Below are 22,379 nucleotides of genomic sequence, written 5' to 3'. Positions count from 1 at the left end.
ATTATCATCATAGTCATCACCATCATCATTCTTATAGGAGGAGTGAGTACTTTCCTAAGGAGTTCAAGAAAGTCAAGGCCCCTACATTTGATGGAGAGATGAAGAAGTCAGAATATGCAGATGCATGGTTGCTTGAGATGAAGAAATTATTCAGATTGCATAGCTATTCAGAGAACATGAAAGCTAAGATAGCCACCTTCAGTCTTAAAGGGAAGGCATATATTTGGTGGGAAGATGTGAAGAATGTTAAAGGCATTCAGGAATAAGAGTTGATTTGGGATGAGTTCAAGAGACTCTTCAAGAAGAAGTATACCACAAAGGTACTATGATGATAGAGCTAAAGATTTTTATGAGCTGCAGATGTATTCTATGATAGATGATGAGTACACTAGCAGTTTCTTGGAGTTATTGAGGTATGTGTCTTATCTCAAGGGTGAGAAGGCTAAGATTCAAAGATTCATTAGTGGGTTACTAGCAACATATAGATATCAGATTGACTTTGATGAACCTAGATCATCGGAGGAGGCCATTCGGAAGTTGAAGCATTGTTATAAGCAGTCAAAGTGCAAAGTTGAGCCTAAGATTGACTTGAAAGGAAACGAGAAATTGAAATGGAAGTGGCCATCGAAGCGGGGAAGACCTCCAGATGTAGGTGACAAAGACAATGTGGTTCCTTAGAAGAAGTTCAATGCAATTGAGAAGGGACATGGGTCGCAACCTAGAGAGTAGCATAATAGAGGCGATGGTAGGGGACTGTTGCAACGTTGGATATGTCGCAAAGATCATCGCAATAAGGATTGTCCATTGTATCAGGGTCGCAAGCCTAAGATCTATAATGATCAGGAAATGCAGACAGTTGGGGATGTGGGCCATAACATTCCTCAAATTTATACAATTATGGACAACATGCAAGCACACCCATTATTGAAATGGAAGGTAAGCTTTGTGGTTGAGTTATTTCTATTTTGATTGATCTTGGATCTAATTATAGTCATGTTAATCTTGACTTGGTGGATAAGTGTGGCTTGAGAAAATAAGTGCATGCAAAGTCTTGGTTGGTGCAGTTGGTTATAGGTACTAAGAAGAGAGTTCATTACTGGGTAAGAGCTTGTGCTTTTGAGTTGAATGGTATGCCTACAACAACACATTTTAATGTACTTCCGTTGGGATCATATAGTATGCTTTTGGGTATGGATTGGTTGTATCTTCACATGACTAAGGTGGATTATTATGACAAAGCTATTAAGTGTTTGGATGACAATGGAGAACAAAGAACCTTGCAAGGAAAGAAGAAGCCTACATCAGTGAGGATGGTCACAACTATGCAGGCTAAGTGCAGTTGCAGGAAGGGGTTTGTGATGTTTGCAGTTCATATTTCCAGTGACAAGGGTAATGAACATAATTACGGATCAAACTAGAAAATTACGAAGTACTTGTTTTTTTTAGGTAACAAAAAGTCGCCCGATTTTGAAAAGTGGTGATTCAGAATACACCTTTTTTTTGGAGCATATTTTTGGCACTTTAAATTTTCTTATGAACATTTTTTTTAAATGTTAGTGATTTCCATTTTGATTTTGAAAAGTGTTGATGCAACATCAACTTCTTCTTCTTCTTCATTTTTTTTTTTTTTTTGGAGCATATTTTTAACACTTTCATTTTTTTTTTATTATTATTATTTTTTTTTTCTGAATAAAGACTAATTCTATTAAGAGAGGGAAAATATAGTACAATCAAGCCTGGAAACAGGCTTAGCAGAGAAGCAATGGAGCCGGAGGTGATAGGGAATCAACCTTGCTCCAAATAGACAGACAAGGGACAGGTCATAGAAAGCAAAGGAATACAAAGGAAAGTACTGATCAAAAGGCTACCCCGAAGGGTTGTTTCCTGCAAATCGACATTTTTTGCCTTTTTTCTTGCTCACTTTTATCCACCCAGTGGAGCTTGGCTGAGTCATGACAAGTTGTAGATTATTCTGTTCTGATGGCTGATCATCCTTGTCAGAGTCTGAGGACGAAGAGAAATGGGAACGTTTCTGAGAAATCTGCTGGTTAGAGGGAGCCTCCGGGTGAGCCGAGGGGGCGTCCTTCGGAGTTTCCTCATTCTGTAAATCAACTTCAATTTCTTCATCAACCTGCACATCTGCCTCAGATTCCTCCTCCTCCGAACTCGAGAAGCCTAAATCGTCCAGCGGACAGGGTGGTTCAAAAGGATTCCATCTCTTGGATTTGGGCTTACGATTCAGATTCTTCTTTTTATCTTTGAGCTGGGAACATGTACTCTGAAGGTGCCCTGTTTGATGACAATGGCGGCAGCGGAAGGCTGTGTTCTCGTAATCGAGTGGTTGAGTCCAATGGAAATCTCCAAACTTGAGATTAATCTGATCCGGCAGTCCTTTGCTGATATCTATTTCTGCACACAGTCTGTCATAAGTGTATAGACCATTTTCCCTTCTTGAGGTATCTGTAGCCAGGTATCGTCCCAAAGTGTTTCCAATAGCTAGGAAGACAGAGAAATCCCAAAAATGTGCCGGAAGATTCGGGAGCCTGACCCAAATGGGAAGCTTGGAGATGACTGCTGTAGAAGGGTCGAAGTCAGGAAACCAGGGGGTTAGAAAAAGCCCAGCTGAACCCCAGAACCAAGGGCCTCCCGTTAAGGCTTTCTGGTAGTCTTCGCTTGAGTCAAAAAGCACCAGGAAAAAACCTTTTGAACATAAGAAGATTTTACACTTTTTAGTCCAGAAGGAATGAACCCATTGATAAAGATCTGCTGTGCGAGGCCATAGGCCATTAAATCTGCAAATGAGTGCAGATTCTGCAAAGCTTTGGTAGCGGCTTTCAACCCTAGGATTAGAGAAGTTGATGGAGGGAATTTCCTCTGATTTGTCTACCAGAAACGACTTTGGAGCTCCATTTAGCTGGGTTGCCTTTGAAGAGAACTGAGTTTGGGCAGCGTTTTTGCGTGCTGCATCTTTGTAAGAGAAAGATGGGGCAGAGGAGGTTTGCCCAAATGAACCACCTCTTAGACGGAAAGAAACCCCAATAGAAGTGTCCTTTTGAATGCTGTAAAAAGAAAGAGGAAGGGGATGCATAAGTTGCTTACCCTTATACAGCAGTCTGAGGCAAGAGGAGGGAATCCCCAGCCGGCATTCAAGTTTTTGTAGAAGATCCTGCACAAGATCTGTTGCGCAAACCCATAACATTGTCGTTTTGCCTGAAAGATTAACTTGGATCTGAAATGCATGAGATTCTTCAGGCAGATCCAGCTGGTTCAAGATAGAAAGCTGCTTCAGAGTTGATCTCGTCTGAACTTGCCTCCTGAAAGCTGCTTGTCCATCGATCTGGGTTTTTTTAAGGCCCCAAGATCTTCTGGGCTCCTGATTTGATGGTTTAATTGCAGATCTGATCATCTGACTACCATCCACAGTCAGTACTCCCGATTCAGAGCAGAACCATGACCCTTGACGTCGGATCTTGAGGATTCGAAGACTGCAGATCTGTAATAAAGGCAGATCTGTGACCCCATTGAGCAGATCCAGGACATTGAGCTCCCCTGCTTGGATATCGCTGAAATCTTTCTTCAAAAGAAAAAGCTCCCCTTCCTTTACGCGTTCAGTGACTCGAGCACCAGAAACGAGTTTGAAGCCTTCAATTCCTTCTACGCTAAGGCAGATGCCAACGGCCCCCGCAGAGGCGTCTTCCTTCTTCGAGACCAAGAGTTTCGCTGGCGTGGAGACCAAGAAACAACAAATCTCCCTGAACCTCTCTGCATGCAGTAAAACTTCAAGAATGTGCCAGGATTTGGGTTCCATGCAAGATGCCGGAAGCCATTCTACGCCTTCTGGGAACGCCGGATTATCTGCAACAAAGAAATCATACAGCGCAAAGGGCGCCAGAGAGCCGAAAGCTGTTGAAACCCTCGTCTCCATCCGTGTTATCCTTGTCGTGTTATTCGTCTTTTTTAATAATTTTTAATCTATTTTATTATTATTATTATTTATTTATTTATTTATTTATTTTTTATTTTTTTAATGTATGTATCAAGTATGAATATATATTTTTTAAATATTAGCGATTTTCATACTGATTTTGAAAAGTGTTAATGTAGCATCAATCCCTTTTTTAGAAGGTTTTTTTTTTTACACTTGAAATTTTCTAATGTATTGAGTATGGATATTTTTTTTTTAAATGTTTGTGATTTTCATGCGAATTTTGAAAATCATCATTTTTTAAGGCATATTTTTTAAACTTAAATTTTTCTGATGTCCTAAGTATGCACATTTTTTTTAAAATGTTGATTATTTAACAATTGTTCAAGTTATCTTATTCTTCTTCTTGTTTTTCATTCTAAGGTGTTGTATTCTTAAAGGATTTCTGAATACGTGTTTTGTGTTTTTTTTGCAATATTTTTTTATAATGAAATTTTTAGTTATTTTTGCAAAAAAAAGGAAAACAAAACAAAACAAAAAACAAAACTACATTAATATTTTGAAGTTAAGAATTTTTATAAATTTATATTAAAAATATATATTAAAAACATTTAAAAAATAAAACTTAAAAAAATCAACCAGTTAAAAAAAAATGAAATTTAAAAAAAAACATAAAACATTGTAAAAAAAAATGTAATTTTTTTAAAAATTAAATTTATTTATTTTTAAAATTTTAATTTTTAAATTTTTTCAAATAAAATTTATAATGTTTTTGATTTGTTTAAATTTTTTAAATATTTATTTAAATTTCCATTTTTTTTTAAATTTAAAAAAAAATTAGATAATCTTTTTAATTGTTTTGTTTTTATAATGTTTATATATATATATTTTTTAATATATATATATTTAACTTAATTTCTTTTAATTTTATTTAATTTTATTTTTTTAATGGTTTTTTATTTTTAATATATATATTATTTTATATTTATTTATTTAAAAAAAATTGCTCTTTGTTTTAATTTTAATTTTTTAAATTTCCCTATTTTTTAATTATCTAACTCATTTTATTTATTTGTTTTTTTTTATTATATTTTCCTTAAATTATATATATATTTTATTTTTTTAAGGTTTTTTTGTTTTGTTTTGTTTTTTTAGAAATTTTAATTAATTAAAAAAATTAATTGTTTTATTTTATATTTGGTTTAAATTTAATTTTTTACCATGTCTATATTTTTTAATTAAAATTAAAATTATATTTTTTATTTTTAACTTTCGTTGTTCCAATGGTTTTTTAATATTATTTTTAATTTATTTATTTTTCTAACTTTATGATTTAAATATATATTTTTAGATTGTATTATTTTTAAATTTTTTTATTATCTAATTCACTTTTATTTATTTGTTTTTTTTAGCATTAAATTTTTTCATTTTATTTATTTATTTTTTATCTTTTTTAGTTAACTCTTTCTAGAAATTATATATATATATATATATATATATATATATATATTAAGTGGTTCAAAGTATGTGAACTCTAAAAACTATTTTGTGATTTATATTTTAAATTTATTTTTTTATGTTTGATTTTTTTGTATTTTTTTTAATATATTGTTTTATTTATTAGTTGTTATTTTTTAAAATTTTTTGTTTTTTTGTTTGTTTTACTTTTAATTTTTTTCAATCTTTTAATTTTGGCTTTGTTTTGTATTTTCATTTTTATTTATTTATCTGCCCCACCGCGTAACAATTTCATGGTTGATTTTTAAGATTTCATTGCAATAGGTCGAGTTCGCCTACACCACATGGCAATTTGATTGTTGATTTTTAAATTTTTGTTACAATGTGTTTTAGGCTAAGATTTTAAAATAGTTATACTTTTAGCACTTAAAAATGAAATTACTCTTGGTATAATGACTATTTTATTGAAGTGTTCATTTTTAAAGATTTTTTAGTCATATAATTTTTCGATAATGTCATGGTTGAAATATATTGAAAACTTAAGGTTTTTTGCAGTCGTGATATTTGGTTTTAATTCCATGGTTGAAGAATTGTCAAAATTTTAAGGTTTTTTTTTTTTTTTTTCTAAGTCACGATATTTTATCTTTAATGCTATGGTCAAAAACAATTACAAGTATTTTATCTTTAACGTCGTGACTGCAAATTGTTTGTATTTTAAGGCTTTTCAGAGACATGATATTTTATCTTTAATGCCATGCTTGAAAATTGTTGCAAATTTAAGGTTTTTCGGAGTCTTGATATTTTATCCTTAACGTCATTGCTAAAAAATGTTGAAAATTTACCGAAAAGAAAAACAACAACAACTTTATCCTAGCATCAACACTTTTCGATTTCAAGGTGTTTTTGGCACCAAACAAAATGACTTTTATTGTTTTTTACTGATATTTTTAGAAAATATTGAAAATTTACTCCGAACAAAAAAATGGTGATGCGGAATCAACACCTTTTTGTTTTCAAGCTGTTTTTTCATGTTTTTTTGCTAGAGTTCTTGTTTTGAGGTAATAGTTCTCGTTTGATCGGTAACTATGTTAGGGATGTTGAGGATGCAAAAATCTTCAAGAGGTACCATGTATTACAATAGTTTCAGGATGTGTTTCCAGCAGAGATTCCATAGTTGTCTCCTCACTGGGAAGTATATTTTTTTATTGAGTTGGTACGAGGAGCGACACCAACATTAAAGGCACCTTATAGGACGAGCACACAAGAGTTAGTGGACTTGGAGTTCCAGGTGAAGGAAATGCTTAACAAGGGATATAACGGGCCAAGTGTATCGCCTTGGGGTGAACCAATATTGTTCATTAAGAAGAAGGATGGTACTCTCAGGTTGTGCATTGATTACAGGCAGTTGAATAAGGTGACGATCAAGAACAGGTACCTATTGTCGAGGATTGATGACTTGTTTGATCAATTGAAGGGAGTAGCAGTGTTCTCGAAGATTGATCTGAGATCGAGATACCATCAGGTACACATCAAAGAAGAGGACATCTACAAGACTGCTTTTAGGACCATGTATGGACATTATGAGTTTGTTGTAGTTCCATTCGGTTTGGCTAATGCTCCAACTACTTTTATGTGCTTGATAAATAGTGTGTTGCGTCCTTATCTGGACAAGTTTGTTATTGTTTTCATTGATGACATCTTGATATATTCTAAGAATGAGAAAGAGCCTGTCAAGCACTTAGCAACAATATTGAGATTGCTAAGAGAGCATTAGTTGTATGCCAAACTTAGCAAGTGCAGTTTCTTTCAGAAAAAGGTACATTACTTGGGACATGTTGTCTCCAAGGAAGGCATAGCAGTAGATCCAGAAAAGATAAGGGCTATCATGGAATGGGAAACTCCTAGAAATGTGGATGAAGTCAGATCATTCATGGGACTAGCAGGTTACTACAGGAGGTTCATTAAGAATTTCTCATGCATTGCATATACTATTACATCATTGTAGAGGAAAGGTAAGAAATTCAAATGGACATATGAATGTGCAGCGAGTTTTGAGCAGTTAAAGTAGATGTTGACAAACACTCTGGTTCTTAAGATTGCAGATCCAGATAAAGACTTCGCGGTGTGTATAGATGCTTGAAAAAGAGGACTTGGTGGAGTCATGATGTAGGAGGGATAGGTAGTGTGTTACGAGTCCATAAAACTAAACGAGCACAAGAATAGTTATGTTACACGTGATTTTGAGTTGGAAAATATTATTCATGCCTTAAATATGTGGAGGAATTATCTTCTTGGCGGGAGGTTTGTACTGATTAGTGATCACAGTGGGCTGAGATATTTATTTGACCAACCGAATTTGAATGCTAGGCAAGCTAGGTGGTTGTCCATGATCAGTGAGTTTGATTTCGAGATTAGATACATTAAGGGAAAGGAGGATAGGGTTGCAGATGCTCTCAGTGGGAGAGTGCAGATGAACCATTTTGCAATAGTGAGCTCGTATGGGATAGATTTACAGGACCATATCTTATAGGTAGGACAACAGGATGACAAGTACATGGAGCTCAAGCACAGGTTACAACAAGGTACAGGTGACTAGGATGTGGGTAATCATCTCACGACAGATGGCTTGATGAGATTTAGGGATAAAATTTATGTGTCAGATGACAATGGACTCAAGAAACTTATCTTTTGGGAGTTTGATGTCAAGCCATATTCAGGGCACCCAAGATATCAGAAGATGTTGACAGTAGTGAAGAAGTTCTACTATTGGACGAATTTGAAAAGGGAAGTGGTAGAGTTTGTGGCTAGATGGTTGGACTGTCAACAGGTGAAGTATAGTGTAAGAATCCAGGTGGATTGCTTTAGCCTATTCATATTCCATAGTAGAAATGGGAGGTCATTTCCATGGAATTCATTACAAGTCTTCTGAGGACATCAAGGCAACATGATTCTATCATGGTTGTGGTCGACAGGTGGAGCAAGGTATCTCACTTCATTCCAATAAAGACTACTTATTCAACTAGTGAGGTGGCACAGGTCTTCATCAGGGATATCGTGAGATTGCATGGTGTTTTGAAGAATATTGTGTCAGACAGGGATGTTAAGTTCACTTCCAAGTTTTGGAAGGAGTTTTTTATAGGTTTGGGGACAAAGTTGGCCTTCAGCACAACTTATAATCTGCAAACAAATGGATAGACAGATAGGGTCAATAGGATATTGGAGGTTATGCTAAGGATGTATGTCATGCATCAACAAAGGATATGGGAGGAGTACCTTCCATTGGTTGGGTTTCCTTACAAAAATGGTTATCAGAAGTCGTTGAGGATGAGTCTGTATGAGGCACTATAAGGGTGGAGTTGTAATACTTCCATAAGATAGAGTGATCCAGTGAACATGGTACTTATTGGACTAGACATGGTGGTAGAAATGGAACAGGAAATGTAGGTTATAAAGAAGAATCTGAAGGCATCACAAGACAAACAAAAGAGTTATGCAAACTAGCACAGGGCATTTAAGGAGTTTCAAGTGGGGGAGCATGTGTATTTGCGCATAAATCCCAAGAAGATCTCTTTGAGGATAAAATCATGTGCCAAGTTGGCACCACGGTATTGCAGGCCTTTCTAGTTCCTTGAGAGGATTAGACTAGTGGAATACATACTTGCACTGCGTTCGACAGGAAATTCCATGACGTTTTCCATGTTTCATTTCTTAAAATATATGTAAAGGATGTTGATCATGTTATTGATTGGTTTGTATTGCAGGTGGAACCAAAAGGCAAATTCCAACTGGAACCTTAGTGCATATTGCAGCGGAAACAACTCATGCTCTGAAACAAAGCAATCAAGCAAGTTAAAGTGTAGTGGAAGCACTTTGGGCCTGATGAAGCTACATGGGAGATGGTTGATCAAATGCAAACTGTTTATCCTTCATTGTTTGCCAATTGAGGCAAATTAGTTTTGGCATTTGTACATATTTATGTATGGTTGCTATTGTAAATACCGCAATGAGCTATGTTATAAAGCTCCAATAAGTGGCATGGTTGTCATGTTGTGTGAAGGAATTTTGAGGCATCCAAGCTCAGTTTGGTTTTGTGATCTCAGAATCGGTATAGGTGACATCATGGTATGGTGAGGGTGGAGGTGGTTTAACCTCTAAATGGTGGTTTAACCTCTAGATTCCCTTGGTTGTTTATGTATTTGTTTATCCCATGAGATCCCACATTCATGCTTGGAATATGGCATGAGGGTGATTAGATGAAAGAAATATTTGGTTCAACCCAATCTATGGTCGGGCGGTACGTGGAAGTACCTGACTTGGTTGACTTTTGCATATGGTTAATAAGAGCTAAGTTTCTCTTGTCTTTGATGAGTAAATATACTTGTTATTATGTGGCTTTAATGGTTATTCTATCATGGTTATATTTATGGTTATATGTTGGTTATAGGCATGTTTATATGACATATTTAAGTATGGCTCCTATCACATTTTCATTAATGAATGCATGACCTGATTGGTGTTATGGAAACTATTGTGAGAAGGCATTGGTCCTTCTTGATAAACCTCATATAAGTTTCATATCCCTATGTTCAGATATGTATTCATGACTTGTAGGTTACTGTAGGGACCAACCCTATATATATATTTTAATCAAAATAAAATACAACCAGAAGAGAAAAACATTGGGAATTCAAATTTATTAAGCACTATTTAACACATCCCTGAATTTCATTTCATTGAACATATCATAAAATTTACATATATTTAACTAAAGCCAAAAAGAAATCATACAAAATAATATTGTAACACATAGGTACCATTCACCAGAAGACGAGATTCCACTTGATTTGTCGTTACTTGTCTCCCTTGTTGTCGGTCACCTCCGAGTGTGAATGACGACGTACTTGATCCGAATGCATTGACCCACCGGTTGACCTCCCAGCCTACTCCTTGGGTACTCTTCTTCCCCGCGGATCCCCGAGCTACAATGGGGTTTTACAATGGAGGAATGTAATAGATGGTAGGGAGAGCACTCCTTGGCTCAAGAGTCCCCTCTCTAAAGTCCTCTACCTCACCAAACTCATTATAGTTCGTAGTCACTACTCTGACATAGTCTCATCTATCCAACAATAGGGTCCCCCAAAAGTCCCTTCTTCCATGGCTTGCCCCTTATTTTATAGGAGTCCTCATAGGTGACACTTGGCATTTCATGCACAATTAATTATTTTTTATAATTCAATAGTTTGATTATTCACCCACCCATGTGTAACTCTCTCATCAAGGATCTCCAAAATTATTTACTTAAATTTTAATTTAAAAATAATATTTTTCCTCACCTCAACAAGATTCCTATTTCTTCTCCTAGTTGTCTCTTGATCCCCCTTTTCACTCCTTAATTTGTGTTCATTACTAAAGTCAATTGATAAGTCAAGATTTGATCCTTTATCTACTCCCTAATTTAACTCAAGTTATCTCTTAGATGGATATTCTTATGTTGGTTGTTGCCACATGGAGGTTCTCTATACTTCTCTAAATTTTAATTTAATAATCTTATTTTAATTCACCATCCTCTTCTCTTAATTAGGTTTATCTATTTTAGGATTAATATTTATCCTTACATTTATGTCCCTCTTCCCCTTTTTACCTAACTAAACTACACTATCTACTTAATATTTTCCAACATGGGAAGGGTAGAGTTTTTAAGGTAAAATATTTTATTTCTTCATATGATCCTCTTAACCCAAGTTTTATTCTTGATTTAATTACCTCAGTTTCTAACATCATTTACCCTTGATGTGAATTAACCTCGTTTTCATACCTTGATTATATTTGTTAATTTATTTATTTTTAATGATTCCAAGGGTGTCCAGTTTGGTCGTGCCCTCAAGAACTTCCCTTGAAGTTCCAAGGGTGCCACGCCTAACAGTTTATTTGTGATGGCAAGGGTGCCAAGTTGGTCGTTCCCTTCAAGAAATTCCCTTGAATTTCCAAAGGTGCCACACCACTTTCCCTTCAAGCATTCAGTGGCTATGAGGGGAAAGTATAGGTGCAATGGCAGAGACCACTATCATCTCTTATGTTGCCTGCTATAGTGAGACTAATGGTGTCGAGGATCAAGGAATCCGCCTTGATGCGCCCCCCCCCCCGCGGTAAAATCCTCATGAGCGACCCAACTTTGGGACCTACCCTCATGACATCGTGATCTTCAAGGTGAAGGTGTTTCAACCTTTCCAGCCTAAGTCACGGTGGGAGTACTAATGGGTGAGATCAGGGACACTGCCACACCCCTCCCATGCAGTTCCATCCAATTGTACAACCCCATCACCCATATGTGAGTCATTCGGCCAAGCAACTAATATGTGCCTGCAACCACTAATATATCATCAGAATATAGATAAACATGTATAGCAGGTTTCAAAATTGACTTAGAATTTCAAAGATAAAATAATATAAATTTTCATCAAACCAGGTGTCGTCAAGTTGTCATATGCGAGTGCCTCTGGTGGTTTCCTGCCATACTCAATAATCATCAGAAATAAGGATTCTCAGTGCTAGTCATTGTCATAATAACATCATTAACAACACCTAGTCATTCACATCATTGTTCATTGTGAGCCAAAACTAATGAAAGTAGGTAACATAGGGGACACATCCATCATGGCTATCATCATCATAACATCAATGGAAACATACATATCCATCAAAGCTATCAACATCGTAACATTAATATAAACATACCTATCCATCAAAGCTATCATCATCATGATATCAATAGAGAGCATACATATCCTTTATTGCCATCATTATCATAAATTCAATAGAGACCAAACATAACCATTTATGCTACAATCACCATAATATCAATAGAGAACATGCATAACCATTAATGCTACAATCATCTTAATACCAATAGATAACATACATAACCATTAATGTTATCTTTATCATAATATCAATGGAGAACATACATAAACATCACAACCACTAATAATAGAGTCATGTGCCCGGATCCTCAACCTAAGTTCCTCAAAGAATAATGTGTGGGCCTTAGGGCTAAATAAATGTTAGTGCCATATCATTGTCAGTCAACTAGAGTGGGGCACTACATACACCCCCTTTTAATAATAGACTTCGTCTCGAAGTCCTTGGAATAGGTAAGGAAAACGATGACGCATCTCCTCGGCGTCCTCCCAAGTAGCTGAACTGGGACTATAATTGTCCCACTGGACCTTAACCTAGTCCAAAATCTTCCTGTAAACACTGCTCCCCTATCAGATATGATCTTCCTAGGCACTCCATGCAATCTCATAATCTCATTAATAAAAACTCTGGCTATTTCTGGTGCCTTATATGTAGTCTTAACTGGTATGAAATGGGTGCTCTTGGTCAACGTGTCCACCACTGCAAATATGGAATCATGTCTTCTTGAGGTCATTGGTAGTCCCTCAATGAAGTCCATTGATATAACTTCCCATTTAGATTTTGGTATCTCATGGGGTTGCAATAAACCTGTTGGATGTCTGTGTTCAGCTTTTACTCACTGACACTCTAAGCATCTTACTACCAAGTTCACGATGTCCTTCTTCATCCCTTTCCAAAAGAAGAGTGGTTTTAGGTCCGCACTCATCTTCTTAACACTGGGGTGTGCCATGTATATTGCGCGATGTGCTTCATTTAAGATTATTTGGCATATATCTTCATTCGGTGGTACATATATCCTTCTCCGAAATCGTAGTAGCCCATCATTATCAAGGGAGTGTTCTTCATATTTCGGGACCCTCATTTCATCCCCCCTCAAACTTTTGCTAACCTCATGATACCAAGTGTCTTTAAATTGTAAATCAAGCAGTTTCTCCCTCAAATTTGTCTTTAAGGGAATCACTGAAAATATCCAAGGCCTCCTACTTAAAGCATCAACCACCATATTTATCGTTCCTTTTATGTAAGTGATATCAAAATCATATTCACTAATTAGCTCAGACCATCGTCTTTGTCTTGCATTTAAGTGGTCTTGAGTGAATATGTGTTATAGCCTACAATGGTCAGTCCTAACATCAAACTTCCTTCCTAGAAGGTAGTGTCTCTAAATATTTAGTGCATAAAAAATCATTGCCTTTTCTAGATCAGGGGTTGTGTAGTTTTCTTCATGGTTTCTAAATTTCCTTGATTCATAAGCTATTACTCTTCCTTCTTTCATCAACACACAACCCATCCCTTCCTTGGAGGCATCAGTGCAAACAAAAAATTCTTCTTCCATATCCAACACCTTTAAAATTGGTGATGTCGTTAATAATGCCTTTAACCTTTGGAATGCCTCTTCACATTTTTCAATCCTAATGAATTTCTTGTTCTCTCTTTGGAGCTCGATAATGGGGCTTGCTATCTTCGAAAACCCTTCGACAAATCTACGATAATACCCTACCATGCCCATGAAACTTCATATTTCATGAACATTGGTTGGTGTTGGCCATTCCATGATGGCCTCGATCTTTACCGGGTCTACTACGATACCATCCTCAGAGATAGTGTGCCCAAGATAATGAATCCTGGTTTGGTAAAAGGAACACTTTGACAACTTCCCATATAATTGGTTTTCTCTAAGACATTGTAGAACTATCCTAAAGTGTTTTTCATGCTCTTTTGGGGTCTTTGAGTAGATCAAAATGTCATAGATAAAGACTTGTAAAAACTTGTCTAAGTAATCTCGAAATATTCCATTCATCAAACTCATGAAAGCACCCAAGGCATTTGTCAGTCCAAAGGGTAAAACTACAAATTCATAATTCCCAAATCTTGTCTTGAAGGTTGTCTTTGGGATATCTTCTTCCTTGATTCTTAACTCATGATATCTCGACCTCAAATCTATCTCTGAAAACACAATTGCCCCCCTCTTTTGATCAATAAGTAATCTATCCTTGGCAAAGGGTGTTGATTTTTTTTATTGTCACTTTATTCAACTGGTGGTTGCCACATGGAGGTTCTCCATACTTCTCTAAAATCACGGGGCTCCCCACGGAGATATGCTAGGTCGTATGAACCCCAAGTCCAACATTTCTTTTAATTGGATATGCAATTCCTTTAGCTCTGTAGCGGACATACGATAGGGTGCCTTTGCAATAGGCTCAGTGCTTGGTTTAAGGTTGATGGTGAAATCAATTTCCCTTTTGGGGGGTAGCCCGGGTAGTTTTTCCGGTAAATAAATCCTTAAATTCAACAAGAAATGGATGTTTATCAAGATTTTCATAATCACCCTTATCGTTTAGAGCTACCACCGAGAATATTTGACATCCCTTTCACCTATATTTCATTAGTTGCATGGAGGAGATGAACCTCAGGGACACCCCTCGGTTCTTTCCCCTTAATGATTTTCTTTGGTCATCATTGTCTGTGAAATGTAGAATCTTGTCTTTGTAGTCTAGGAGTGCCTCATGTCGTTCCAACCAATCCATTCCTATAACTACGTCATAGACTCCTAAAATTGTAGAGTACAAGGATACCTTGGTCTTACATACACCCAGGTCCACCTCACAATCCTTTACCATCCTTCCTACATTTCTTTTCATACCACTTTCCATTTCTACATGTCTAAATTCACGTTGTGTAATTGCTTTATGTTTAATCCTTGATAATGCATTTAAAGAAATAAAGGAATCAGTAGCTCCTGGATCTATTAAAATGACAAAACTCATACCATCAATATTACCTGAGGTTTCCAACACAGTGGACTGGTGTTTGACCTGGCGATTGTTCACTGCTGCATGGATGCGATGAGCCTTCCCCAGATCCCCCACCGTAGTTGCATTCTTAGTTGAGTTGGTATTACCTGTCTTTTGAGGGCAAACCCTCTCATAGTGAGGACCTTCACGAGTCCAACACCCCCTCTTAGGGGCTTGGATCCTACTACCAACTGAATCGGGAGTTGGCTTGGAATTCTGCTGGAAAGAGCCAGACTATTGGGATCAGTGCTGAGGTGGTGTGACTTGGTGTTGTCGCATAGGCCGATACTTAGGTATTTATACAAGGCCCCCATTGTAATCGAAACACTCAAATATTTTATTCAATATAATGTTATAATCCATATGGACTATTCCATTTATTTTAGATGTTCAATTTATAAACTTAATTTGTTCATTTCATTTAGTATCAAAACTTTATTTTTTTCATCTCAACCATTAACCATATCTTATTAGACTTTGCTAAACTTTTGGCTTATCCCTTTTTTGAGAATTTCTCTACAAATCCTTTTAACAATTTCCATAAAAATTTAAGAATTTGGTTATAAGGGGAAAAAATCAAACTACTAAAGAGCACTATTGCATAAAAAACACATTGATTGGGAATTACTGTATTTCAAGGAAGAAGGCATGTTTTAAAAAAAAACACAATTTCCATATAAAAAAAAGAAAGATTTTGGTTATATGATTCTACTTAATACCATTGTGCATAAAATCTACTTTCATATTATTTACATAATAATTTAAATATAAAAAAAGAACAAATATACGCAGGGATAACATAGAGATTTTTATGACGCCGCTATCCCTTTTTCCATGAATAATGAGGGTTCACGTTGCATGCTCTTGAATCATAGTGATTAAAACAAGAATGTCAACTTCTGGGTGACACCACCTTTGCATACAAACTTTGATTGAGACGATTCTTGTAAGGTTGAGAATGTATTTGTGTGTAGAATAGCACTCTAAGATGTGGTGCTTAAGCGAAAAAAATTTACCCCAAAAAAAATTTGATGCCTCAAACCGTGTCCAAAAGATTTTAGACCACAATTTGTCGAATTGAGACTTGTTCGTAAAAATGATCTTGTAAGTTAATTCCTCTACTTTTTTCTACTTCAAAACTATATATATATATATATATATATATATATATATATTGAAGACATATTATACACATACCTTGTCTTAAAAAATTTATTACCAAAGCTCAATTATAATCATTATGTTTACACCCTAACTCTATTAGTGTATAGAGTAATGAATATAAGGGGGCTTTGAAAGATTCGGATGTGCCTCCCAAAACCCTCGACATGGTACATTTATATCGAGACAAATAATGAAAATTTTGATGATTTAGAGCACTAAATGTGACTCATTTTAAATTTTAACATATATAGCATAATTAAGAGCCTAATCAGAGTGGAATTTTATACGATAATTAATATACAAATCATGATAGAAATGGAATTTATATTAAATTATCTTTTTTTTTTGGTAGGTAAGCACCCACGAGGGATTTGAACCAGTGACCTATCGCAAGGAGTGCCTTAACAGTGCACCCATTCACCGTCAATCCAAAGCCTCATGGGCCTATTAAATTATTATTTATGCCTTTACCATTCTAATTTTTGGATATTTACAGAGGGACAACAATTTTTTTTCACATTATCTTCTACAATTTTGTACCACTTTTTTGCATTCACATTTATTAGCCTCATAGAAACGCTGTTAGAAATTCTACCGAGTTAACTTTGAATATTTTTAGCTATGGCTGCATCTTTTCACAACAACTACAATTACTGGGAATTGAGCAAGGATTCGAGACAGGTCCAGTTTCTGAAATGAGCATGTTCAATTTTTCTTGATATGATAATGCTATTATGACTAATACTTCTAGATTCTATCGTGTTTCTTTTGACAAACATGTGCAAGCTGCAGCTCTTTTAGCATTTTTATTTCTTACTTTAGGCATTTTAGTATGTTTAGGAAGTTTTCTTGTTTTTGTTTTCGGTCTACATGGGTAGATGATAGAAGGGAAGAGTTAATGTAAGGAACAAAATCTTGATAAGGGATTTGCAACTGTAGGAAGATTGGCCATTTTTGTTTTTCAAGACAAACAAAAAGTTTTGGTGATCTAGTATGAATGGTATACTCCCATGGAAGTACATAAAACAATTTTTTCTCCTGCTAAACCTTTTAGGGTATGCAATAGTAGAAATATTAACCATTTTATTTTTCTAGGAAAAAAAAAGATTTGGTGACCTAACACAAAAGAGGTACACATGAAACTATAAAGCAACCCTTCTTTTCCTTTAAACCCGACATTGGCAAATCAGTTTTTCGTTGGAAAATCTTTTGTACAACGAGACCAAATATGCAAGTTCTAAAATTTCGAGATGGTCAACTTTGACAATTGGGCAAAGTTTCATTGCTCCAGAAAACATCGAATAAGAATAACAATAACAAACATCTATGGTGAGAATGATTACCTATATGAAGTCATCTCAAGTGTAGTATAATGTTCGCATTTGAGCAGTCTCGTGAACAAATCAGAACCTTCGCTTGATGAAATTTAAACAGATCAAATATTTATATTGAGAAAATTTAAAATTTCCGCGGGCTGGATATCAAATTTAATTCATGAATTTGCAACACACAGATGATCCACAGTGGCATGGAACTTTACGTTCTTCAGGATCAAATTGATAGTCATACGTTAACTCCTCACCAGCTGCAACATTCTTCTTCAACCATCCTTGTTTTGTTGTCATTCTCTCTAATAAACTCTAAGGGACTTAAACCCTGAATTGAACCTTCCTCTTCACTGTCATACACGACAGGCTCTTCCCAGACATAGGGAATAGTAATAGACCGTGAAGACCCTGCATTTGTGGGTTTCTGCAACACCCAATTGATGATTCCAAGATTGTTATTATTCTGAGCTTTGCGTGACAAGGGATGAGGGTATTGTTGGGATCCATCCTTCGATCTAAGAGAGGATAAATTTGAAGAAATGGGGTTATTGAGTACATGGACATTGGAAGGTTTGTGAAAAAAATGTTGGGATTGGCAATTTGGGTGACCAGAAACATTGTATTTGCAAGGTTTCTGCTTTTGTTTTGAGCGGAGTGTTTATTGATGGCAGGGGAAATCTAATGTGGGCAGAAAACAGAATCAGAGGATTCTGCTACAGATCACATGCAGAGTACACAGTGCCAAATTTGAAGCAATTAAGAATTCACGAGGGGGATTCGTTTTGACAACAATAACCTAATTTTACTTGTATCTTATGAATTCAAATTACTGAAACACAAATACAGAGTCATTTCAATTCGTCATAGCAAAGCATCCAGTGTTGTATTAATACTTTAACTCCAGACTCAGAACACTTAGTCTCACACATAGCACAACATCCAGTTTCTCACACATCACACGGTCGAAAACAAACTAATCTCGCTGCTCAGATTTTAAGAGAACAAGGCCCAATCCATCGCACAGCTCACACGGAAAAGGAAATTTCATTCTGCTTTTAAAACTCAGTCTCTCACGCAACAACTAGCAAACAGGAGATCTGATTTCTCTGTGTTACGCTGGAAACCCCTTTTTCTGCCCTTTACTGTCGTCTTCTTCAGCAAATCGATGATCTCTTTAGCAGAATGGTCCGCCTATACGGGAATACAGTTCCCTTTGATTTAACTCAGTAAATTCGCTTCCACAGGCCCAACCGTCTCTTTCCTGGAATGTGATTTCAGTTGGTTTAAACCTAGCAAAACTCTGTTTGGTCCAGAGTCCGTCTCTCGGTATCCCGAGAGACGGACAACACAAGATCTAGAGTCCATCTCTCGGTATCCCGAGTTGTGTTTTGAGAATGAAAGTAGTCCAAGTTGTGTTTTGAGAATGAAAGTTATGGGCCAAAACTCATTGTTTTTTTTTTAACCATTACCACGTTATGCTAAAACTCATTGTTTTAGGTATGGTTCGACAATTATACAATTCCTCAAGTACATCTATCATGGATATTCCGTGAGATAAATTAGCTAGATAATTTCATCATATTATTTAACAAAACTAGCCATGCATGCATGGGCCCATAGGTCTCAAGGGTTCAACATAGCTCTGATACCAAGTGTAGGGACCAACCCTATATATATATATATATATATATATATATATATATATATATATTAATCAAAATAAAATACAACCAGAAGAGAAAAACATTGGGAATTCAAATTTATTAAGCACTATCTAACACATCCCTTAATTTCATTTCACTGAACATATCATAAAATTTACATATATTTAACTAAAGCAAAAAATAAATCATACAAAAGAATATTGTAACACATAGGTACCGTTCACCAGAAGACAAGATTCCACTTGATTTGTCGTTACTTGTCTCCCTTGTTGTCGGTCACCTCCGAGTGTGAGTTACGACATACTTGATTCGAATGCAATGACCCATGGGTTGACCTCCCAGCCTACTCCTTGGGTACTCTTCTTCCCCACGGACCCCCAAGCTGCAATGGGGTTGTACAATGGATGAATGTAATAGCTGGTAGAGGAGATCACTCCTTGGCTCAAGAGTCCCCTCTCTAAAATCCTCTACCTCACCAAACTCACTATAGTTCGTAGTCACTACTCTCACATAGTCTCATCTATCCAACAATAGGGTCCCCCAAAAAGTCCCTTCTCCCATGGCCTGCCCCTTATTTTATAGGAGTCCTCATAGGTGACACTTGGAATTTCATGCATAATTAATTATTTTTTATAATTCAATAGTTTGATTATTCACCCACCCATGTGTCACTCTCTCATCAAGGATCTCCAAAATTATTTACTTAAATTTTAATTTAAAAATAATATTTTTCCTCACCTCAACAAGATTCCTATTTCTTCTCCTAGTTGTCTCTTGATCCCCCTTTTTACTCCTTAATTTGTGTTCATTACTAAAGTCAATTGATAAGTCAAGATTTGATCCCCTATCTACTCCCTAATTTAACTCAAGTTATCTCTTAGATGGATATTCTTATGTTGGTTGTTGCCACATGGAGGTTCTCTATACTTCTCTAAAATTTAATTTAATAATCTTATTTTAATTCACCATCCTCTTCTCTTAATTAGGTTTATCTATTTTAGGATTAATATTTATCCTTACATTTATGTCCCTCTTTCCCCTTTTTACCTAACTAAACTACATTATCTACTTAATATTTTCCAACATGGGAAGGGTAGAGTTTTTAAGGTAAAATATTTTATTTCTTCCTATGATCCTCTTAACCCAAGTTTTATTCTTGATTTAATTACCTCAGTTTCTAACATCATTTACCCTTGATGTGAATTTACCTGGTTTTCATATCTTGATTATATTTATTAATTTATTTATTTTTAATGATTCCAAGGGTGCCTAGTTTGGTCGTGCCCTTCAAGAAATTCCCTTAAAGTTCCAAGGGTGCCACGCCTAACAGTTTATTTGTGATGGCAAGGGTGCCAAGTTGGTCGTGCCCTTCAAGGAATCCCCTTGAAGTTCCAAGGGTGCCACACCACTTGCCCTTCAAGCATTCATCGGCTACGAGGGGAAACTATAGGTGCAAAGATAGAGAGCACTATCATCTCTTATGTTGCCTGCTATAGTGAGACTAATGGTGTCGGGGATCAAGGAATCCGCCTTGATGCGCCCCCTAGTAAAATCCTCATGAGTGACCCAACTTTGGAGCCCACCCTCATGACATCGTGATCTTCAAGGCGAAGGTGTTTCAACCTTTCCAGCCTAAGTCATGACGGGAATGCTAGTGGGTGAGATCAGGAACACTGCCCCACCCCTCGCATGCAGTTCCATCCAATTGTACAACCCCCTCACACATATGTGAGTCATTCGGCCAAGCAACTAATCTGTGCCTGCAACCACTAATATATCATCAGAATAAAGATAAACATATATAGCATGTTTCAAAATTGACTTAGAATTTCAAAGACAAAATTATATAAATTTTCATCAAACCAGGTGTTGTCAACTTGTCATATGTGAGTGCCTCTGGTGGTTTCCTGCCATACTCAATAATCATCAGTAACAAGGTTTCTCAGTGTTAGTCATTGTCATAATAGCATCATTAACAACATCTAGTCATGCACATCATTGTTCATTGTGAGCCAAAACTAATGAAAGTAGGTAACATAGGGATACATCCATCATGACTATCATCATCATAACATCAATGGAAACATACATATCCATCAAAGCTATCAACATCATAACATTAATATAAACATACCTATCCATCAAAGCTATCATCATCATGATATCAATAGAGAGCATACATATCCTTTATTGCCATCATTATCATAAATTCAATAGAGACCAAACATAACCATTTATGCTACAATCACCATAATATCAATGGAGAACATGCATAACCATTAATGCTACAATCATCATAATACCAATAGATAACATACATAACCATTAATGTTATATTTATCATAATATCAATGGAGAATATACATAAACATCACAACCACTAATATCTCAACCACTAATAATAGATTCATGTGCCTGGATCCTCAACCTGAGGTCCTCAAAGAATAACGTGTGGGCCTTAGGGCTAAATAAATGTTAGTGTCATATCACTGTCAGTCAACTAGAGCGGGGCACTACAGTTACATGTTTATCATGTGTTTGACAGAATGTCAGTCCTATTTGGGACGGGTGAGGTCAAGTCCTAGTTCAAGTTTTGTTTTGGAAGCTTTGTTTCCATGTCATTTATCATTTCTAGAAGTTTCACTGAGTTCTGGGCAGAGGCCTGATGTAATAGCCCTAGTGAAAGAATTCATGTAATAAAAGTTAATAAAGGCAAGATAAGACCACGGTTAAGGGACACTTATTCCAAGCTGAATGTTGGGAAAATATATCCTAGTGGGCATCACTAGATGTGTGTTTTGGCTAAGGAAATTTGGCAAAGGCTGAGGAAAATATATTAAAAGGCAAAAAGGCATTTTTGGCACATTTATTTATGAAAATAAAGGAAATTAGGATAAAAGGAAGGTGAAAGGTTACAGGTTGCATGTGAGGAGGAAAATGAAGGAAAATAATGGAAAATGAAGAAAATATTGGCCTCATTCATAAAAAGGATTTTGAGGATCAATTGGTAACCTTTTCTTAGTTTAGATTTAGATCTCTCCCATTATTCTCTTTCTCTCTCACTCTTGGTCACTTAGAGTTTTTTTTCTTGGAGCACTCTAGTTTGAAGCAAGGAAAGGAAAAGCAA

Source organism: Pinus tabuliformis, chromosome X (genome assembly GCF_031772625.1).
Source record: "Pinus tabuliformis cultivar Carrire ecotype Pingquan chromosome X, CPIR1, whole genome shotgun sequence".
NCBI lineage: Eukaryota > Viridiplantae > Streptophyta > Pinopsida > Pinales > Pinaceae > Pinus > Pinus tabuliformis.
Note: the sequence above shows the minus strand (reverse complement) of the source record.